General features: G+C 39.7%; 1 long non-coding RNA gene across 3 annotated transcripts in view; it reads left to right on the top strand.

The window, feature by feature from the left end:
* LOC105489257 (uncharacterized) overlaps window positions 1-21,950 on the top strand; it is a 100,098-nt gene that overhangs the window by 52,637 nt on the left and 25,511 nt on the right. Inside the window, exon 7 of one of the 3 annotated variants that reach the window (XR_011626466.1) lies at window positions 2,497-2,616. The exons of the other annotated variants lie outside the window; for them this stretch is intronic. This is a non-coding gene — a long non-coding RNA (uncharacterized lncRNA). Of the gene's footprint in view, window positions 1-2,496; window positions 2,617-21,950 lie in introns of those variants that run through there. 3 annotated transcript variants of the gene reach the window in all.

The following is a 21,950-nucleotide window of genomic DNA, read 5'->3' as shown; positions in this document are numbered from 1 at the left end:
TTTTTTTTTTTTTTTGGAGGCAGAGTCTCACTTCATGGCCCAGGCTGGAGTGCAGTGGTGTGATCTCAGCTCACTGCAACCTCTGGTTCCCAGGCTTAAGTGATTCTCCCACCTTAACCTCCCAACTAGCTGAGACTACCGGCGCACACCACCACACCCAGCTAATTTTTTTGTATTTTTAGTAGAGACTGGGTTTCGCCATGTTGGACAGGCTGGTCTCGAACTCCTGACCTCAAGTGATCCACCCACCTCAGCCTCCCAAAGTGCTGGGATTACAGATGTGAGCCACTACACCCTGCCTAGAGGATATTTTTATGCAAGCATTCAGTGCGGAATGATCCGGGTAATTGGGATATCCATCGCCTTAAGCATTTGTCATTTCCTTGTGTTGGAAGCATTCTAAATCTTCTCCTCCTGCGATTTTAGAATTTGTGATAAACTATTGTTAATCATAGTCATCCTATGATGCTGCTGAATACTACATCTCATTCCTATTGAACTGTATTTTTGGATCCATTAATTAACCACTCTTTATTCCCTCTTCCTCACTACCCTCCACTGCCTCTATAAACCACCATTCTATTCTCTACCTCCATGGAATTTTTTACCTTCCACATGAGAATGCTAACATTTGATATTTGTCTTTTTGTGCCTGGCTTATTTCCCTCTATGTACATCTTCCAGTTCCGTCCATGTTGTTGCAAATGACAGGATTTCATTCTTTTGAATGACTAAATAATATTCCATTGTGTATGTTTACCACATTTTCTTTTTCCATTCATCTGTTGATGGACACTTAGGTTGCTTCCAAATCTTGGCTATTGTGAAGAGTGCTGCAACAATTATGGTAGTACAGATATCTCTTTGATATACTGATTACCTTTCTTTTGGTATATACCCAGCAGAGGGATTGCTGGATCACATGGTAGTTCTAATTTTAGTTTTTTAAGGACCCCCCCATACCGTTTTCCATAGCGGCTGTGCTAATTTGCACTCTCACTGTCAGTATAGGTGCATTCCCTTTTCTCTATATCCTTGCCAGCATTTGTTATTTTCTGTCATTTTGATAGCCATTTTAACTGGGTTAAAATGATACCTCACTGTGGTTTTGATTTGTATTTCCCTGATGATTAGTGATGTTTAGCATTTTTTCATATACATGTTGGCCATTTGTGTGTCTTTTGAGAAATGTCTGTTCAGATCTTTTGTGCTTTTTAAAATCAAATTATTATTATTGCTGTTGAATTCCTTATATATTTTGGTTGTTAATCCCATGTCAGATGAATAGTTTGCAAATATTCTCTCCCATTTTGTAGGTTGCCTCTTCACTTTGTCAATTGTTTCCTTTGCTGTACAGCAGCTGTTTTAGCTTGATATAATCCATTTGTCAATTTTTGCTTTGTCTGTGTTTTTGAAGCCTTGTTCAAGAAATTTTTGCCCAGATCCATGTCCTGAAGCATTTCTCCAATGTTTTCTTCTAGTAGTTTAATTACTGTCATTTTTACAGTGAGTCTACTAGACTCCAAAGCCCTTAATCAGTTAACTGTAGTCCTTTACAACTGAACTGCTGGTTCTTGAACTTGAGCTTGCACAAAAATCACCCGGAGTTCTTGTTTAAAATTCAAAGACCTATACTCTACTCTTAGAGATTTGAGCTCTGTAGATCTAAGATGGGAGCCAGAAGTATTCAGTGAAAAAAATACATAGGTGATTTGAATGCAGGTGGTCTTAGGGTAACCCTGAGGAACACTGAATTTCACTCCTCTACCTTAGTTATCTGAATGTCTGAATAGTTCCTTTATCATAGGAATAGGAAAAGAAGGAGTAACATAATCTATCATAAGACTTAAGAAGTTACGGGCCCATCTATCTTTTTTGCATAGCACTATGTTTTAGAATGCTTCTATCCATAAGACAGAAATATCTTAGAATAATTTTGCAGCCTAATATTGACTTTCTCAATCAGGCTTCATTTTATATGACTTTTGCTACACAATTAGTACGAACAGTTGAGTGCACTATCAAATTTTAAAAGTTGTTATAATTATATACACAAATAAACATAAAGTTTTAAGAGTTGTTTGGGACTCCAATCTTATTATCAGGCAAATAAGAAATTACATACTTTGTCATACACACAATTTTTGGTAGTGATCAAAACAAGAACCTATTTCTCTAACTTCTAACACTAGTTACATTTGGGTCTTTCTCTGTAAAATATTTTTAGTACATTGTCCTAAAAGTCTTTCTATTTCATAAGATTTTTAGGTAAATTAAACAATTTTTAAAAAACCCAGCCTAGTATGTGTTTGTTCTTTCCTTAATTTTGAAAGCTAAGTCTCTGCGAAAAAAGTACTTGAATTACATATCTATCTCATCAAGAAAACAGTGTATACATTTGAGTTCATAAGCCACAATTTTCATACTGACATGCGGCTAACTTACAGAGGGAAGATTTCCATGCATAAATTCTACCTATGTTCACTTACTATTTAGTGTTTGTAACTTAGGTTGAAGTTGTGAGGTGATCTGTACCTTCCAAGGAACAGAAGACAAAGTAATCAAGCACACCCACCTGTAGCTCTGTGAAGCTCAGGGTCTCAGGGTCACCAGTTGATACCTTCAGGAGACAAAGAAGACTTGGGCTCTCAAAAATCCCACAAAGCAAGATGGCCACCATAATGGAACCCAAGACAAAGGAAGACTGAAGTCCTAAAGCCAGCAATTGGTAATGACAAAAACACAGGAAAAGTGCTCAAGTGAGGTTGACTGATGAGTCACATTTTAAAAACAATGACCAAAGTCAAACATCTCTGTTCTTAAAAGTTGTTTCAGGGCCAGGCGTGGTGTCACATGCCTGTAACCTTAGTGCTTTGGGAGGCCAAGGTGGGTGGATCGCCTGAGGTTAGGAGTTTGAAACCAGCCTGGTCAACATGATGAAACCCCGTCTCTACTAAAAATACAAAAAAATTAGCCAGACATGGTGGTGCGTGCTGATAGTCCCAGCTACTCAGGAGGCTGAGCCAGGAGAATCACTTGAGCCTGGGAGGCAGAGGTTGCAGTGAGCTGAGATTGCGCCATTGCACTCCAGCCTGGGTGACAAGAGCAAAACTATGTCTAAAAAAACAAACAAACAAACAAACACTGTTTTGAGAAACCTCTGAGTTGATCTATGTCTACAAGACTAACGCAAAACATTAATGGTGAACAAAAATGTCCTGTCTAGAAGAGTTGACTGTTGTCTATTAAAGCAAAAGTGGAGGTGGGATAGCAGAGGAGGGGTGAAGAGTAAATCATAGGATTTAAACAGATGATGACAAGGCCAGGTGCCCAGGGACAGACAGATTACTAAGAAATTTATGATATGCTAATTTCAATTCTGAGTCATGTCACTGATTTATTTTTAAGTTCCAATGTACTCTGGACATCTCATAGTCAAAATACAACCATTTGGAACATTTACCATCCATGACAAGATTGTAAAACAAGAATGTAAATGAAAAAAGCATTTTAAAAAACCCAGGGAAATTTGTCTTTTCTTTACACCATCTATTTAGCTTCTAAGATCACCAAGGACTTTTCAGAAAACGGTGTTTATTGTCAGTGATTCAGCAGGGAAACTGATCTGCTGGTCTTTGGCTTGGCCACATCTGAGGCCAATTCCAAGAATTTCCTAACATAGAGCTTAATCATTGGAACAAGACCAAAGGCCTAAACCCAGATAATTCCTATTTTAGATACAGACCTTTTCGGCTGATTTACTGGTTTTATCTTTAAAATAGTTTCAAAAATAATTGGGCTGTAGGAGTGAAAAATCCTACTCTCTCTGTATTGATTGTCAAGACACATGGGGAGTCTTCAGAGGAAAGTCAATGTCAGCCTTTCCCTCCCCACTCTACTTTCAATACCTGCCCATCTTACTTTGAAACTACATACTTCAAACATAGGGTCCTTTTTCTGCCTCCTCCATATCTCTCCCCCAGCACTCATTGTCCTAACATCCATATCCACTTCCATTTTGACTCCATGATGATGCAACAGTTAAGCTCTTAGAGAATACATTTGATCATTTTGTGCTTAAAGATGCCCACAAGATAGGACTTAAATTTGTAGCATAACATTAAAAGACCCTTCACATTCTAGGCAATGGATTGGCAAACTACAGACTGTGTGCCAAATCTGACCCACCAACTCTTTTTGTAAAGTTTTATTAGAAGCTGACCACACCTATTCATTTGTATATTATCTATGACAGCTTTCATACTACAAGGGTAGAGTTGAGTAAGTCTCCCCAAAGCCAGAAACATTTACTGTTTTTACAGAAAATGTTTAACAACCCTGATCCAGGCCTCAATTCACTTTTTCAGGCTCCTTTGCTGTTTGTCCCCAAAGTAAGTTCACTATACTCTAACACCAGACTGACTATTCTCCAAACATACCACTGTCTTTTAAGAATGCTCAGTTCTGAATACATTGTTCTCTGTTCCTCAAAACTTCATATCATGCTGCTAAAACTGGTGAGCTCCCTCTCTTTCTTTACATCTCAACCCAAATATTATCTTCTCTGTGAAGCATTCCCTGACTCTCCCCAGACAGACTGGCCCCTCCCTCCTCTATTCTGTCTTAATACTTCATATGTGCTTCCGTTATAGCATGTTATCACCTCTTATCTCACTCATCAAGGTATCTTATTAGGCTGTGAGCTTTTGGAGAGCAGTTGTCTGAATTTTTGTGTTTCACGTATCTTGCCGAGTGCCTGACTTATTTACATGTTCACTAAGTGTTTGATGAATGAATGAATGAGTGATTTGCAGACCATGCATATGAATTTGGAACACTGGCCATGTTTGTTAAATTATATTTTACTAATTTAATTAGCTTAGTCATCTTACACAAAAATGTGCTTTGCTCACAGGGGATGGGTTAAGACATAGTGTCCAAAACAATTTGCAATTTATCTGTACCATCGAAAATTAAAAACAGTCAAAGCAAAACTGAGTAGCCTATGTTGATACCTTAAGAACCATGGTGGCGGGCGCCTGTAGTCCCAGCTACTCGGAGGCTGAGGCGGGAGAATGGCGTGAACCTGGGAGGCGGAGCTTGCAGTGAGCCGAGATGGCACCACTGCACTCTAGCCTGGGTGACACAGCAAGACTCCGTCTCAAAAAAAAAAAAAAAAAAAAAAGAACCATGCATTCTTATGAATGAGCTATCAAGACGGTGTCTATAAAATGGAATCTTTCTATTTAACTATTTCTCTCTGTTTCCATTCTCAAAGAAGAAAGAACAATTGCACAGTCGAGTTTTAATTAAAGCAATACTTTCCTTCTCCTTAATAAAAATCCAATACACCAAGTAGAGATTTATTGATTAAAGTCTTAAATTCCACTTTTCAAACAACATAAAGAAATCCCTCCTCAGTCCTTTTGTAAGCCTCTGTATTGACAAATTGACACATTTAATATTGAGTCTCTCTTAGACCAAAGAGTACTTGTGTATCCACATTTCTAGTTAGCAAAATGATGTTGGAAAAGGTAGAAATAAACTTATGACACTAGCCTATTTTTTTCATGGTATAATGTTTCCTAACAACTCCCAACATTGAATGGAGCACATTTCTGAAAGCTGAAAATAATTTTTTTTTACTGAATAGACTGTAACAAGCACTAGAATAAAATGATTAATTCATATAACTGAGATTGATTCATTTCTTTTGTAACCACTGTAAATGGAAAGATTTTATCTTTGAAAGACCACTAGTCCTATAGTTTCTTGAAAAGCTAAGGCACGCATTAAATAGAAAAACAATTAGACACAAAATTTAGAAGATTCCACAGATCCCTCCAGGAAAAGGCTCTGTTGAAGTTTGAACACCTACGTGGTGGCCCCCACTTTGTCCTTAGGGCGGGACACAGCTCACTTCCCTGGCCAGTGTCTGAACATTTCTCAATCACTGTGGCTGCACTGGCTGGAGGGGGATTTGCTGTGTCAAACATTATTCCCATTCTTGTCTTTGGCCCACACCAGCCCACTTCCTATGATGGCAGGACTTGTGTGAAGCTACCATGGTTGAAAATCAAATTCATATCCTAGGGTAACTGATTCAGAATCAGATCTGACTTTGAGTCAGAGTTTTAAAATCATTTCTGAGCTTTCATATTGTCATTTGAAAAATGGAAAGGATAATAATACTACACCAGTTGCAAAGATGAATTAATGAGTTCAAGTGAAAAAATCAATCTATAAAGCTAGGAGAAACAGAGATGAATTTTTAAAAATGAACTTTGGTTAGAGAAGGCTTTTCTAAACATGAAAACAAAGGACAAACCAAAGAGAAAAAAAGATCAATGGATTTTTCTCCAAGGGTTTAGAAAGAAAGTTCTCAATCAGAATTGGGTAAGCTATGTGGGAGTATGGCCTTAAAAGTTGCTATTTTTTCTTCTGTGTTTGAGCAGGGATTTGGTATGTTTCCTTGCTGTGGTGTGAATGTCCCCTCCAAAACTCATGTTGAAATTTAATCCCTAGTGTGGCAGTATGGAGAGAGGCCTTTAAGAGGTGACTGGATCATGAGAGCTCTGCCCTCATGAATGCATTAATCCATTTGCGGATTAATGGATTAATGACTTATCATGGGAGGGGAACTTGTGGCTTTATAGAAAGAGGAAGAAGACCTGAGTAAGCAGGTTAGCATGCTTAGCCCCTTGCCATGGGATGTCCTGCACTACCTCAGGACTCTTCCAAATGTACCTCATCAACCTTGGACTTTCCAGCCTCCAGAATTGTAAGAAATAAATTTCATTTCTTATAAATGACCCAGTTTCAGGCACTCTGTTATAAGCAACAGAAAATGGATCAAGATACTCCGTATCTTTAATATGGAATGGCCTTAGAAGTCCTAATGTCTGGCCGGGTGCAGTGGCTCATGCCTGTAATCCCAGCACTTTGGGAGGCCGAGGCAGGCGGATCACAAGGTCACGAGATCAAGATCATTCTGGCTAACACTGTGGTCTCTACCGTGGCTGTCACTACTAAAAATACAAAAAAGAAAAAAAAAAAAAAAAGAAGTCCTAAGGTCTGCATATTGATTCTCCCGTTGTCCCAATTCCTTTTGAATGTCTCCACCACATACTGCATTTTCCCTATGTGTAGTGCTTATGGCTGTCCTATAGAAGTGCATATTACCCTTGTCTTTCTTCCTGTATGAAGGCCAGACACTAGGAAAAGACATGTAAGAATCTTAAATACTGTAACGACCCAGAAAACCCAGAATAATTAAAATCCGTGACTATGAATGTGAATGCATAGACTTTTTAATAAAGTTCAAAGGCAAATGACAAACTATAGGAAAATAACTGCCATATTTATGACAAATGCTTATTAACATTCTAACATATAATAAAAATGTTTAAAACAGTAAGAAAAATACTGGCACATTCATAGAAACATTGTCAAAGACACAGAAAGATAATTCACAAAAGAAGAAACAAAAATTGCAATAAACCTATAAAAATTTAACTTTATTATTGGTCGAGAAACTCAAATTCAAGAAAAGATATTGTCCATTTATTACAATGATTCTCAAACTTGCTCTGCATCACAACCCTTTGGGGAGTTTTTGAAAAACACACATGTCTAGGCTTCATCTCTCAGTGGTTCTGATTTAGGAGATCAGAAGTGGAAGCAACAACCTGTTTGACAATTGCAAAAATATATACTCAGAATGAGAGCACTTGTTCCCCGTATCTTTAAGTGTTTTCAAAGCCTAGCACTATTCATACTATTCTATAACTACCTGATTCCTGAGTTTCTAATTTTGATATAAGTGGTGTACTTTGTTTGTTGAGGTATCTCTAGAATTTTCTTACTATCGCTTTCACATATAAATAGAGTTCTGGATTCAGAAATGTATCATAAACTTTACCCTTTAATACTCCATAGGCTTGTATCTATTGTTTTCTGCTTTTCGGAGCTCGCCATCTTCTCTCTTTCCCTCCTTTCTATCCTCCTTTTCTTCCTTCTATTCTTTACTCATTCTTAAAGACAGAAAATGTTCTCCAGGGCTAGTTCCTATTCAACAGTAAAGGTTGAGTCCTCAGACCTCCTTAGACCTTTCTACTGCCCACTTGGGGGCTGGCACGCCTGCTTCTCAGTTCAGTTTGATATGCAGTGCCCTCGCACAATATGCCATGGACAGCCTCCTTCTAGCGTGTTCAGTTGAGCCTTGATCTGATATTTGTTTTTTTGACATGACACAGAGAATCAGTCACAGTTTGAAACAACATCCACCATTCTTAAATCTTTCATCTTCAGTCCTGTCTGCAATATTTTTCCTTAGACAACCAAGAGCTAATACTTCATGGGATAGTGTGAGCTTTGAGTTACTATCACTGAATGTTAAAAAAACAGCTGATGGGGTGGGGAAAAGTACGATTCTGGGCTTGGAAGCTTGTGTTTAATTGGGTTGCACCTCCCTGTTTTCCTGGGCAGGGGAGTGCTAGTCAAGCCTGGTCAGTGGGCGTGATTAGAGCCTTCACAGCCAGTACCTGTCCTGTTCTCACAGAGCAGGATGTGGTTTATTATATGTAATCCTACAATGGACTTCTCAATCCGTTTCCACCAGTGATTCAGTTAATGTAAATTCCCCAACCACGGCAAATGTAGTTGATAACACTGTCACTAGTTTCTATGTTTTTATATATTTTTTGAAGCATTTAAATAGGAAATTAGGAGAAAATTTACTGGGCACATTCAATTTATCACGATGACAGCTCAGAAGTAGAGAGTCATATGTACATTCTCCAAATCTCCCACTCAGGAAATACATGTATCAGAGTTTAAAAGTCTGTAATGAATAAAGACAGAAAATGGGCTAATTGAAGGTGGTACAAGGGAATTAAAAACCCTAATTTTACAAAAATGTAGGCACTTTATTTTATTGTACCCCCTGAAGGTAAGCAGAATGTAATTGGGGAATAACTTCCGTTAACAAATGGTGATAGCTAAGACACTTTAAATTGGGTTAGAAATTTGGAAATATACTACAAAATGAATTATGTAAATATAAGATCCTCTGTATACTTCCAGAACTATAGGACACAAGGTTGCATTATGTAGATATATTATTTGCATATATGTATAATTTGTATACGAATTATGGTAGATTGGAACTGTGAGATGAATATGGTAGGGCTCAGAAAGAGATCTGGATCCTAGAAGTCATCAGCAAGGGAAGTAGTCAAATACCACACTGTGCCCCACCACTCAGTGCAGTTCTGGTCACTGGGCCTCAATAAAACGTAACAACCTGGAGAAGGTTGCAGAAGGACATCTGAACTGAATGAGAAATGGACAGCTAGCATTCCTGCTCACAGGAGTGGGTAAAGCTGGTGAAAGGAGAGCGTAAGTTCAAACACTGCAGTGATTTCAAGAGGTCCAATAGATTTACTCTCTCTCTCTCTACACACACACACACACACACACACACACACACAAATGTTTCTTAAAACAATATATTTGGCTCTATTAATGGGCTTAATAGGCTATTAGCTGGAAGCACAGTTGTTGGAGGCAGACAAACGTTTCAAGGTGACTTGGCGAAGGACAGCCTTGGGTGCCAGGGACAAAATCCCAGGCTGGCTGGATGGCTAGACAAGTTTTGTTGCAGTATCTCTGATGTTTTATGACTGCACAGTACATGATAAGTGCTCTTCTCACCTTTTGCTTCTTGTGCTTTCAAATAATCATATGAAATTGGCTTTGGAATATCTATACTTCCTCGCTGTAACGGTGTTGTAAGGTGCTGATTCTCAGTACTGCCTTCAATAGAAGAAAGTGGGAGAAACTAGATAAGGAAATACAACAGAAAATAGAGTGCAAATAGAAATAAGGAATGCATTGCTTTTCTGAGTTACCTCAAATGAACCTTTAAGGGATCCTGTGGCAAAATTTCAATAGCAGATGATTCAGTCCTAAAATATAAGGACCAATATCATTACCCAGTACTTTGCAAGACCTCAGATGAGTCCCAGGAGGCATAGAACGTGCTATCATTATGGTTCCTATCTCAAAATCCATCTTTTTAATTTTTTGTTTGCTTTTACCAGAGAAAAACATATACCTACCACCTATTGAAGGGCAGATACAGCAGAAAACATTTTATAGTATTTCATTTAATCTTCAAAACCACAACCCTACAAGGTTGGGAATATCCTTATTTTACAGATAAGTGAAGCGTACAGAGGTTAGAAAATTTCTGAAGGTCTCACAGCTAACAATTGATGGGGGTCATAATTTGAATGTAACTTGATGTATAACTCGATCCAGATATAACTGCATTCCAAAATCCAAGTTCTGAGCCACTTCCCCATAGTTCTTCTAGTTGAATTACGAAGTGAGCATCAATGTTAGTCTGCTCAGATGACAAATGAAACTGTCTACAAATATATGCTGAAGAAGAAAACTTTATGGCTTCAAAAGTGAAACCAGGAGGTACATGACTGAGGCTGGCAATGTCAGATTCAGTGTATGGAGTTTTTCATGCTGCCAGAGCCTCTCTTGTGGGACAGTGTCCATAAGTGTGCTTGTTATGCCACCTTGCCATCCTGACAACTTCCAGCAAACCAATTGCGTATGGACGTCTTATTGTCCTCGGCTTTTCTTCTTCCTCTGCCCCTGTGGCTCTGAGCACACCCTATCTCTTGGGCTCAGCTTTTTGCGCTCTCCCTTTCTGCTGTGAACGTGGTCCCTTGGCTCACCCACAAGTCTGCTTCCTGCTACCCTATGAAGGCACCCTCAGTGACCTCTTTTACTTTGGCTAGTATCTGACCTTAGGCAAAACCTGGTCTTCTGCTAATTACTTCCTCACTTGTTTTGACAACTGGAAGAGGACCCATTCTGTTGTACAGGAAGAAGTTTGTCCCAGGAAGTGAATCTTGGTGCAATATGAGGAAGATTTTTCTAGTAGTCAGGGCTATGAAAAGATGGGATGATCTGCCTGGGGTGGTAGTAATAATTTTTGTCACTGGAGGGATTCAAATATAATTGTGTGATGATTTGGTGAGGAGACCTCAGTATCTATGTTATGAGCAGTAACAAAGACAGCCAAAACCTCAGCAACTTGCAACAACTCAAGCTTATCTGTCACCCAAGTTACACAGTATATGTATGTCATGGTTGAATCGTGAATCCCCTTTTCATCATCCTCCCTTAGAGTCCCAGGCTAACAGAGTAGCCCTTACCAGGACACTGCAGGTTTCATATCAGAGCAAAAAGAGAGTTATGGCAAACCATGAGTTGGTTCTTAAAGCCACAGTTCAGATGTGACATTTGTGCACATATTTAATTGAATAAAGCAAGTCACATGGCCACTCTGAGTTAAAAAGTGGGGAGATGTATAATTCCCCCTGAAAGAGGAAGGCAAGTCCTGTGTCCAAGCTTGGCATCAGTGGGGCAGGGAAGAATAAGGGACAATGAATCTTTGGAACAGTGACATAAGCTATTACGATGTCAGTGCTATACTAGAGGTTATAACAGTGCAAATTGGGTGGGTTCAGCCACACAATTTGTAAGTATCCTTCTAGCCTTGAAATTCTGTAATATTTGTAAGGACCTCCCAACCTTTTTGTGAAAAGCAGTAACTTTTTGAAATATTGAGGCAGGAGAGTCAGGACATAGAGTGATAGGGACTGTAAAGTTCCTGAAGGAGGTTGGCAGCAGCTTCTTACTATGCCCTTCCCTGCAGACTCTGAATGACCTAGTGTCCAGTAGAAATATAGCATGAACCACATGTAAATTTAAAATTGTCCATGAGTCACATTTTAAAAAGTTTAAAAAGCCACAGGTAATATTCATTTTAATAATTTATTTAATCCAGTATATTTAAAATATTATTTCAACATAAAATCAATATAAAAATTACGAATGATATTTTTTATATTCTTTGTTTCATACTAAATCTTCAAATCTGTGCATAGTTCACACTTAGACCTCAATTTGGAGTAGCCACATTTTAAGTCCTCAAAACATGTGGCTAATAACTACTGTATTGGACAGTATGCATTTAATGGAAAATGTTAAGCCTCTGGTGTCAGATACACTTGGATTTGGGGTCTCAGGTTGGAGCAGGGGGCGGTCCTTAGCTGTCGCTGTTGAACAGAGTTGGAGAGAAGCAAGAATAAATAAGGTTTCATAAGTACCACTACAGAGTCATAAATATAGTGTAGTGGTTACCATTGCAGATTATGATTAGATAGACTAAATTTGAAACTGACTTGATTGGAAACCAGCTATGCCACCTCCAACTCTATGGTCTTGGGTAAATTACTAAACTTTTTTTAGTCTTTGGTTTTTATCTGTAAAGAGAGGAAAGTTTTACCTTCCTTGAATGACCTATGCAAGGATTATTGACAGCATACATATGTTGCCTGGCACATAACAGATACTTAGTAAATAGTAATCAATGATAAAATGTGTATTATTATTTTGTGAAGGAGGAAGGGTAGAACAGACAGAGATCATTGCCACAGGGCTGGGAGGTTAATGGCAGCAACTAAGCAGGCTAGAGTTTTTAATCAGGGAGTAGATAGCAATTGCTCAAGTAGAAAACTCTGGTCTGCATTGTATTTCTTCACTTTTCACTCCACAGGTCTTGCTAAATCATTGTCTTACTCTAGAACCTTTCCATTCAACTTCTTCCATTTAACATACTGTCTGCTTCAGTACTTCTAGAAAGAAAGGCTTTGAATTTCACATTTAGAAGGGTTTAGAGAAAGTGTTTAGAGAACTTGGCATGCTGTTCAGGCACAGAAAGTAAAGAGATCCTTTCCTAACAGTGCATTTTCAGCATCATCTTCAGGGGTCCAGCACAGAGCCCAAGAGAACATGTCCCTAGACAGAGAGCATATCCCCAAATTAATGTACCTTGTTAGGGTAGGGAGAAAAAGAAGGCTGGGGGTTAAAATATGACTAAAAGCCCATAGCCAGACCCTCTTCTTTGGCTCTGTCTTAAGAAATTCTTCCCCTAAGTCTTCCCACAAGCTAGCCAGACCTCAAGTCCTTTATACTATGAGTGTCTTGGGAGAAAGCACACACTGACTTCAAAACTGTTATCAGCACCTTCCCAGGGATCAAAAAAACAAGTAATACGGATTATACCTCTTAGATGCCAAGTTTGAGAAGGTTCACAATACACTAATTTTCCAGGACAATGAGTGTCTCAAAGTTGATCCTTGATCCTGTAGCAACACAGAGAAAGAGCTATGTCCTCTGGGCAGCCAAGAAGCGCTGTTTTCTTAGCAACTGGCACCATTAGCTTCAGAAGGGGATAAGCAACCATTGGAATTTCAAATGGCGAATTTCCCAGAAAAGCATTCTTCTTTTCTGAGAACAGCACAGATTGGTTGGCTTAAATGAGGCACCTGGGGTGATATCCTGGCACCCAATATACAGCAAAAATATTGCCTGAGTGTTTCATAATAAGAATCATTTATAATTTCAATTTGCTATATACCTTTAGCATTTTTTTAAATTGAGAAAAACATATTTTTCTAGCAGTAAACAACTAAACATCATTATAGCTCTCTTAGAGTCAAATAAGAATATACACTATTGAGAGAGATCACAAAAATAGAGTTTTTCACTCTATTTGATCTTGCTATTTTACATGAGTAAGAAAACAAATGAATCTTTTATGAACTTTACTTTCATCATGAATAATGTTATATATGACATTTAAACATACTCTTAATTATTTACTACTTTTTTTCTGTTAATTTCTCGGTACTTAAAAATAAATTGAGGGGCTTTTCTTAGGGAAGGGGTTGATTTCACATGAACATACCTTTCAGCTTTTCTATGCAGTCTGTTCATTTCAAGGACATTCCCATTCAGGATCCAAATTCTCCCTTTCTTTTGTGCTGCAGTTTAATGAAACCCCAGCATTTCTCTTGCTCCCAAAATGCCAAATATAGTTAAGAATGCCTTGATAATATGCTATTGCTAAAAACTATCTAAATTCATAGATTCCTGACCGTTTACTGCTTTTTGACATGGTATCTCTCATTGTAGAGCTTTGGCCAATATATATGTATATATATTACATGTATATTTATATTACATCATTAACGCATACAAACATTTTACTGCATTTTGGTCTCCAATTGCTACCAAACCTACATATACTCCGAGAAATACAAATATGTAAAGCACTTATTATCAGGATACAATTCTAGACATATATCTATAAATCATCTTTAAGTGGTTATGAATATTTTAGAAGCTAGGAATAATGTATAGGAAAGCAGAATGCCCTAAATTTCAACCAATGTCAGTTTCACATTTTACTGCTCCTGTGTGAAATAACACATTAGCATTGAGTATGAAATTAAAAGCCAGACAGAACTAGTCGCTTCTGTGAAGTCAATGTGAGTATGTGTGTGTATATGGGTGTGGGGTGTGTCTTTGTGTGTTTTAAGTGAGGGAAAGATATTAAGAGGAGCTGAAAATGTTTTAAGGGAGGAGATTATCACCTTCCACTTTGTGGAATAACATACAGTGTCTCTCATAAGCAAATACACCGGAATCTTTTTTCTTCATTAACATTTGAGGCAGAGAAGGTGAGTATGGCTGCCATCATAGGTTGGGTGATGTGCTGGCCTTAGGGATGAGAAGGACTCCAGGGAGGAAAGCAAGACCACGGATGCGCCATTCCAAAGTCTCTTGAATAACTGTATAACTTTGTCAGTGGGTGGTTTATTTGTGGAATCTTTCCCTGCTGGCCAGATAATGAGCAGGTGATTGTTCAGATAAGCGTAGCTAAACACTGTTTGTGTATCATTCGGAGAGCGCAGGACCATAGCAACTCTGCCTGCACTTCATCACAACCTCACTGTGCATTCCCCAACCTGTGTTTCAGCTGAGAGCAAGGTTCCTTATGGGGATGGCTACAGTTCAACATCTCTGGCCTCATTTTAAAAAGATAACACACCATAATGCTGTGCTCATTCTTGCAACAGCAAGTATGTGAGCAGCCTAAAAAGAGAGAATGAATTAAAATGCTGTTAATTACGCTTGAGGCTATGACATTCCTTCGTAAGTAATTACGAGGAGGGAGAAGCGTCCCCAGTGTTTCTGGTTTCTGATCGTTTACACAAAAAGTGGGAAGAGCGTGTTGCCCTCATCTCTCAAGTTCTTGGTCTGTGGGGGTCCTGATAAAGCCAGTCACCTCTGTCAGTATTTGGAAAGCTGTGTCTTTAACACCACAATCTCACTGTCAAGAGGGAAGTGTAGTCAGAAGGGTGCCTATAGTGACAGAAATAACCCCATTTTTGCCTCTTTTGCATATTAAAATAGAAATTTAAAGCTTGCTGAGTTATCATCCACATTGCAGAGGTGGTCACTGAGGCCCATGGTCATACAACTGGCTAAGTAGGAACTTTCAATTGTACTTTCCATCACACAAAAGTCTTCACTCATCCACTGAGTAAAAACAAAGAGAAAGAAAGGTAAATATGTGAGTGGTGAGTGCTGAGCCCTGAAAGCTGAAAGAACTGCATTTTTTCTGTAACAAATCTGTCACCTTGAGAGTCTCCCTTGACCTCTTGCCCCAGTTACCGGAGGGAAAGAAATGCCAGGCACAGCTGAAATAGGAAATGCGACACGTCTGGTACATTGTCTTTGGCAAATGGATTACAGGAAACATTGATGCTTTCCGATGTTGTTTCAGCCGCGTTTGGGGACAGTCTGGAGTTGTGGGGTGGACCTTGGCAGATTACACGTGTATCAGAGTTCAGAGGTTTATTTGTTCTTGCAGAGATTCCAAATACTCTTGAATGCGGCACAGAAAATGAATTAAGAGAGAACAGGGCAGCTACAGGTACTTATGGACGTGAGGAGACTTAATAAAGCCTCTGTTGAGATGAAAGGACCTTAAACTCCATTAGCAGTATCCTTGCGAAACACACATACACACATACACAAGCGAGACATCCTGAAATGGTTGTCACCGAGCAACCCACTGCAAAGACTTTACATCTAATTGAAATTAATGATGCCTCCAGCAGCCTAAATTGAGCCCCTAGACCTCCCACCTATGCAAATTCAACAGGTGGGACTCAACTCTTAGGGGATTTGGTTTCCACCTGGCCTCCAGTTTTGACAGTCTCTACGTGTCCATGTTAGGACGTATTCTTGGAATAAATCGAATTTACCTCTAAGAACGTTTGTGTGAGACTAGATAGAGACAGCCTGTAGGAAAATCCAGAAATCCACAAAACTTGTATTTCGCAAGTCAAACTTTCCCATCTAGGGACTGTTTTCTGAACCCAAAGATGTTTTGTTTGTTTGTTCATATTTTTGCAACTGCCAGGTGCAGAAGAGAGTCTAGTAGATGTATTTTTCTTTTGTAAAGCAACAAATATTTATTTAATCATAGAAACTGAGAGCTGAAAAGGATTTTACAGATAAAGCCTTCATTGGGGCTGAAATTTGTTTTGCGCTTTGGTTTGTTCAACAGCTCTTTTTTATAGCACATGGTTCTCAAACTGGCAGCACACTGCAATCAGTTGGGAAACTTTAAAAATACCAAAGCTTGAGGGAATCTCATTTATCTGGCCTGGGTGAAGGCTGATTGTAAAATATAGCAATGTTTGAAAACCACTATTCAGTAGATTTCCAATATATCCATCCATCCATATATACATACACACACATATATATAGTAATTGTACTATTAATAGGATATTTTAAAGCAACACTCAGGTAGCCACTTGAATACAATTGAAAGACTTCATTTTGATGCTAAAATATTAAGCATCTTAGATGGTTTTATGGAGACAGAATTAAATACTTGAAACTGGAACTGATTCACCTGGTGATTTTCACTCATCCCCCACAGCCAGATACCACACAATAATCATGCTTTTCCCTGACTCAACCCAAACAGGAACTATAGCATGATGTCAACTGAAATTAAGGGTGTTGCAGCAGAAATAATTTAATAAAGATTTATTGGAGGCCAAATTTGAGGACCCAGGAAGACACACCAACAAAGTTGGGTATGTTCCCAAGTCTGTGACAAATGGAAATGCTTTTATAAGAAAGTTTAGAAGGGAGGGGAGGCTCTTCCTATCAGAGTCATCCTTTATCATTGGAGAGTGCAATACAGAGGTTACAATCATTGGCTACAGATGACAACACACCGGGTAAAATGTTCTGTGTGCAAGATAACCAAGAAGACTTCACGATTCAGGAACAAATCAGTATCCTTTTCAGTATCAGTAGATTACATCTTAATCAGTAAGACAACAGTTTGAGGAACTTAGGATAAGATTTGAGGGACTTACTGTGAAATTCTTTACTCAAGGACAGGATGGAAGCCATGACCTTCCCCAGGTGGTTAATTTGGAAACCTGTCAAATGTGGCCTGTAGGTTATCAATGAGTTGTATCTCCTCTGGGGAAAATTTGCATATTAAGATTGTCCAATGAGGATTGGAGTTTGGGGACATCAAGGACTTCCTGGGATAGGCCACTAATACCAGGGTGTAAGCAGTCACTCTGCCCTGGCTGGCTAAGGAATAGAATCAGAAAACCCATCTAGCATTTCCCAGCCAATTTCACCTTCCAGGTCAGCCAGCCCAAGCCCTCCATGGCCAGAAGGCTTCCCCCATTAAACAGTTAATACACTGCCTTGAATAAACAGCAGAATTTCTGTATCACTCCTACTTATGAACAAAGATCCAGCACTCTTTCCAAGGCCGGCTCTGAACATACTATCAAATTAGTGGCCTTGATTGTTTAGTCTAATATTTTATTTGAAAGCCAGAGGAAAGTAAGGCTAAGAGACCACAGTTATTTAGGCTTTCTGGAGAGGGATGGAGAGGATAGGTTACTTGTACAATTAGAAAGTAATCGGATGTGTCTTCTCCCTATCTACCACCAAAAAACCCCTTGCAGGCCTCAGATATGGTTCTGCTGTAGAACCTTAAATATTCATGATCAGATATTGTTTGGGTTAAGACATTGAAGGTATCTGCCAAAAGGCAAATCTGGGAGGTAGCACTTTCTGTGATTCTGAATGGTATGGGGCCTGGGTGTCAGAACCCCGCTCAGGGCTGGGGTGTGAGTGCTCTTCTGGACTATACCTCCCCTCCCCACACTGAGCTGAGATCACTGGAGTGGGGTGGTGAACGATGTTGTTACTAATGGGATTTACTATGCATCTCATATACATGGTGTGGAGATACATTTTTCAAAAAAACTAAGAACGATTGATTTAAACCAAGAGTGATTAACATTTTGGCACAAATTAGTTGATCAGATGCTTGCGAAAGCCCTAAGGACAAGGACATGAGAGAGGAGAGATGTGATGGGGAAGGAAGTGGGACAGTAAAATCTAAGACTTGGGGAGGTGATCCCAGGTCAGGTATTGGCCTGTGGGTCTTTGGGCAGGGGAGCTGGGAAAAGACAGGGGTCAAGAAGGATCTGAATCAAATGCAAAGGCTCTGAGGACAGATTCAAACCTTTCCCTGCCCAGACAAGGAGAATTTAAGTCTTTGTTTTTTCTAGTGTGTCTTGATCAAATTAAATGTAATCAGAGATTTAAAAACTGCCGGTTTTCTTTGTTCCTTTTGCTACATTAAGAGTGTTGCTAAAATTTACTAAGTGCTTGTCATGTGCCAGGCACCACCCTAAGCACTTTATACTGTCTCTATGAGCACCTCTAATAGTAGGGGCTATTATTGCCCCCATTTAAAAAGTAGAGACCAGGCCAGGTGCAGTGGCTCATGCCTGTAATCCCAGCACTTTGGGAGGCCAGAGTGGATAATTTGAGGCCAGGGATTCAAGATCAGCCTGGCCAACATGGTGAAACCCCATCTCTACTAAAAATACAAAAAAATTAGCCAGGCATGGTGGTGCATGCCTGTAGTCCCAGGTACTTGGGAGGCTGAGGCAGGAGAATTGTTTGAACCTGGGAGGCGGAGGTTGCAGTGAGCCCAGATTCATGCCACTGCACTCCAACTTGGGCAACAGAGCGAGAGTCCATCTAAAAAAATAACAGTAATAATAAAATAAAAATTAAAAAAAATTAAAAGCAGACACCAGAGACATTAAATAATTTGCCAAAGGCCCGATGGCTATCAGTGGCTGAGCTGGAATTATGAACCCAGTCAGTGAGTCCTACTTCATATTGTCTTAAGAACAACATTCCGCCCATCCTTTGTGAGTGTTAGGAGTGCGTGTGGATGTGCATCTCAAAGGAGAGAAAATCCCTGCATTGTCTTTCTAGGGAAGTTCAGCAGGCCATTTATTCTTGAGGCCTTTACTTATCCTTAAAAGAAGACCAACAAATTTAGATTTTTTAAAGATGAGGTCTCTTTAAATCTCTTGAGCTTAGGACTTCCAGCTTAGTCTGGGCAAGATAGACTTGCTGAGGTGGGACTCGAACTCCTGGGCTCAAGAGATCTTCCAACCTCGACTTCCTGAGTAGCTAGGACTATAGCAGCATACCATTATACCTGGCTCAAGTTTTATTTTTCAAGGGCTATGACTCCTTTCACATAGGCCACTGAGTACTAATAAAGAAGAGCGGAGGTCAGGACTTCTGTGGTGTCTATGGAAACAGAGAGTATTACCTAGAGGAGAGAGGCGGGGAAGAGGTGTGAAGGAAACAGAGGCACTTAGGGGCCTGTAGGGTTGGGACATTGGGTCATTCCTCCTGACTCATAGTCTGGGTGGGGTTAGTTAAAAGAAGTAAGTCTTCTTACAGGGATACCTTTTTATAGCCCAGAATGACTCCATGAAATAGATAACTTTCTAATACCCTTCACCTCAAATGATACTTGCAATCCTCTTTCTCTCTTGAAAAATCAGGAGGGCTTCCAGTCTGAGCTGGAGATAACAGAATGTGCTTTGGTTTCAGAATGCCTTTCCATGTCATATACTCATTTCTTAGAAGCCCCACATTTGTCTTTATTTTAAAAGCACAGTATTTTAAAAAAAAAAAAAAACCCTAAATGCATCTGCTTGCGTTGAAAGCCCCCATCTGTTCAATTTGATTTCTCTTCCTAAGAGCTTTCAGAACAGCTCTGGCTTTTGTCTCTCTCTACCTAGTGGTTCAGTTGACCTTCTAACAGAAAAGCCTGAAACTGCGTAAGTTCCCTGTGCAACCAGCAAGGTAAAAGCAGTATCCCTTGGGGCCTGAGGCAGGATGAGAGGCTCCACTGGGGCAGGGATGCTGCCTGTCTTACTTGGTACTGTAGACCTGGTACCCACTCCTGTGATCAGCACAAAGAAGGTCCTTAAGCAGGAAACCCCAGTTCACAGAGGTAAAGCTATCTTCTCAAGTATACTACAAGTATAGTTACCTATTGCTGCATAACAAATCACCACACTCTTATCACAAAATCCCACCAATGGCTTAGAACAGCACATGTTAATTATCTCAGTTTCTATGTGTGAGAAATATAGGGGCAGCTTATCTGGATCCTCTGCATCAGGGTCTCTACAAACATGATGTCAGCCAGGGCTGCATCTCCTCTGAAGGTTTGACTGGGGAAAAATCCAATTTCAAGCTTTCTTACTTGATTGTCAGCAGGATTTATTTCTTTGCTTGCTGTTGGACAGAAGCCACCCTCAGTTTCTTGCTACACAACTATCTCCAAAATGTGGTCACTTGCTTCCTCAAAGGGACAGTCTGCTAGCAAGATGGAAGTCACGCTGTTAAACAACCTAATCATGGAGGCAGCATTTCTCACCTTTGCCATATTTTGTTGATTAGAAGCAAGTCACAGGTTCTGCCTGCACTGAACGGGGGATACCTGTATGAGGACATGAATACCAGGAGAATGGATCACTGCGGCCATCGTAGAGTCTGACCATAGCAATCAGATGATGATCGTATGCCTATGTTCAGCACTGCCTCTCCTTGCATTCCCCATCCATCTCAGCCACCCATGCATAGGTACTTTGAACACCCATGTAGTGTGACTTCCTTTTTGAGAAAGAGTTTCACTCTTGTCGAACTCTTGACCTCAGGTGATCCACCCACCTCAGCCTTCCAAAGTGCTGGGATTGCAGGTGTGAGCCACAGCACCTGGCCATGACTTCTTATAATCAAGGAAACGTGAGGGTAAGCCATAATTATTGTGAGAAGGGCTCACAATCTATTACAGGAGATGAATAAAAGTGATACACAAAATATGTACTGCAAGAGAATATTGGCACACATGAAAAATACAGAGGCAGGGCAACATTCAGTTCCAGAAACACAAGAAGTCCAATGACATAAACACCGCTTTGAGTTGGGATTGTCCGGGAAGTTTATAGAGAAGATGTAATTTGAACTGAGTCTTAAAGACTGTTAATAACCAACATTTATTGACCTCTACATATGTTTTGATATGTATCTTATATAAAAGATTTTGCTACATTTTCATAGTAATCCCCCCTAACGTAGGTTTTATTATCATCTCCACCTTAAAGATGAGGAAACTGAGGTTCACAGAGATAAAATGACTTGCCGAAGTCCACCCAGCTTGTAGGTGGTAAAAAGAGAAGCAAGTCCACATTAACCCAGAGCCCACTTACTTGTAACCACTATAAAGTATTGCTTCAGACAGGAATGGTCAGTAGGGGCAAATGGAGGAAAGGCCTTTTTAGCAGTAGGAATGGCATGAACAAAGAAGCAGAGCAGGCAGACACTAGCAGCCACTCAGTTGCAGACATTGCAATTCCTTCTGTCTGCAAAGCTTTTTCCTTCGCTCTTGGCAAGGCTGGCCCCTATGCAAAGTCTTCTCCTTAGCTCTCCAGAGGGCTGGCCCTTTGAGACCTTCAGATTTCAGCTCAAATGTCATTTCTAGAAAGTTAGGAACCCTCTTCTGCCACCCACATCACCACCACAAGCTACTCTTTGTCACTGCAACTTGTTTGGCCATTACCACTGTGTCCTCCCAC

The sequence above is a fragment of the Macaca nemestrina genome, chromosome 7 (assembly GCF_043159975.1).
Source record: "Macaca nemestrina isolate mMacNem1 chromosome 7, mMacNem.hap1, whole genome shotgun sequence".
NCBI classification, from domain to species: domain Eukaryota; kingdom Metazoa; phylum Chordata; class Mammalia; order Primates; family Cercopithecidae; genus Macaca; species Macaca nemestrina.
Note: the sequence above shows the minus strand (reverse complement) of the source record. Positions and strands in the feature narration are given on the sequence as shown.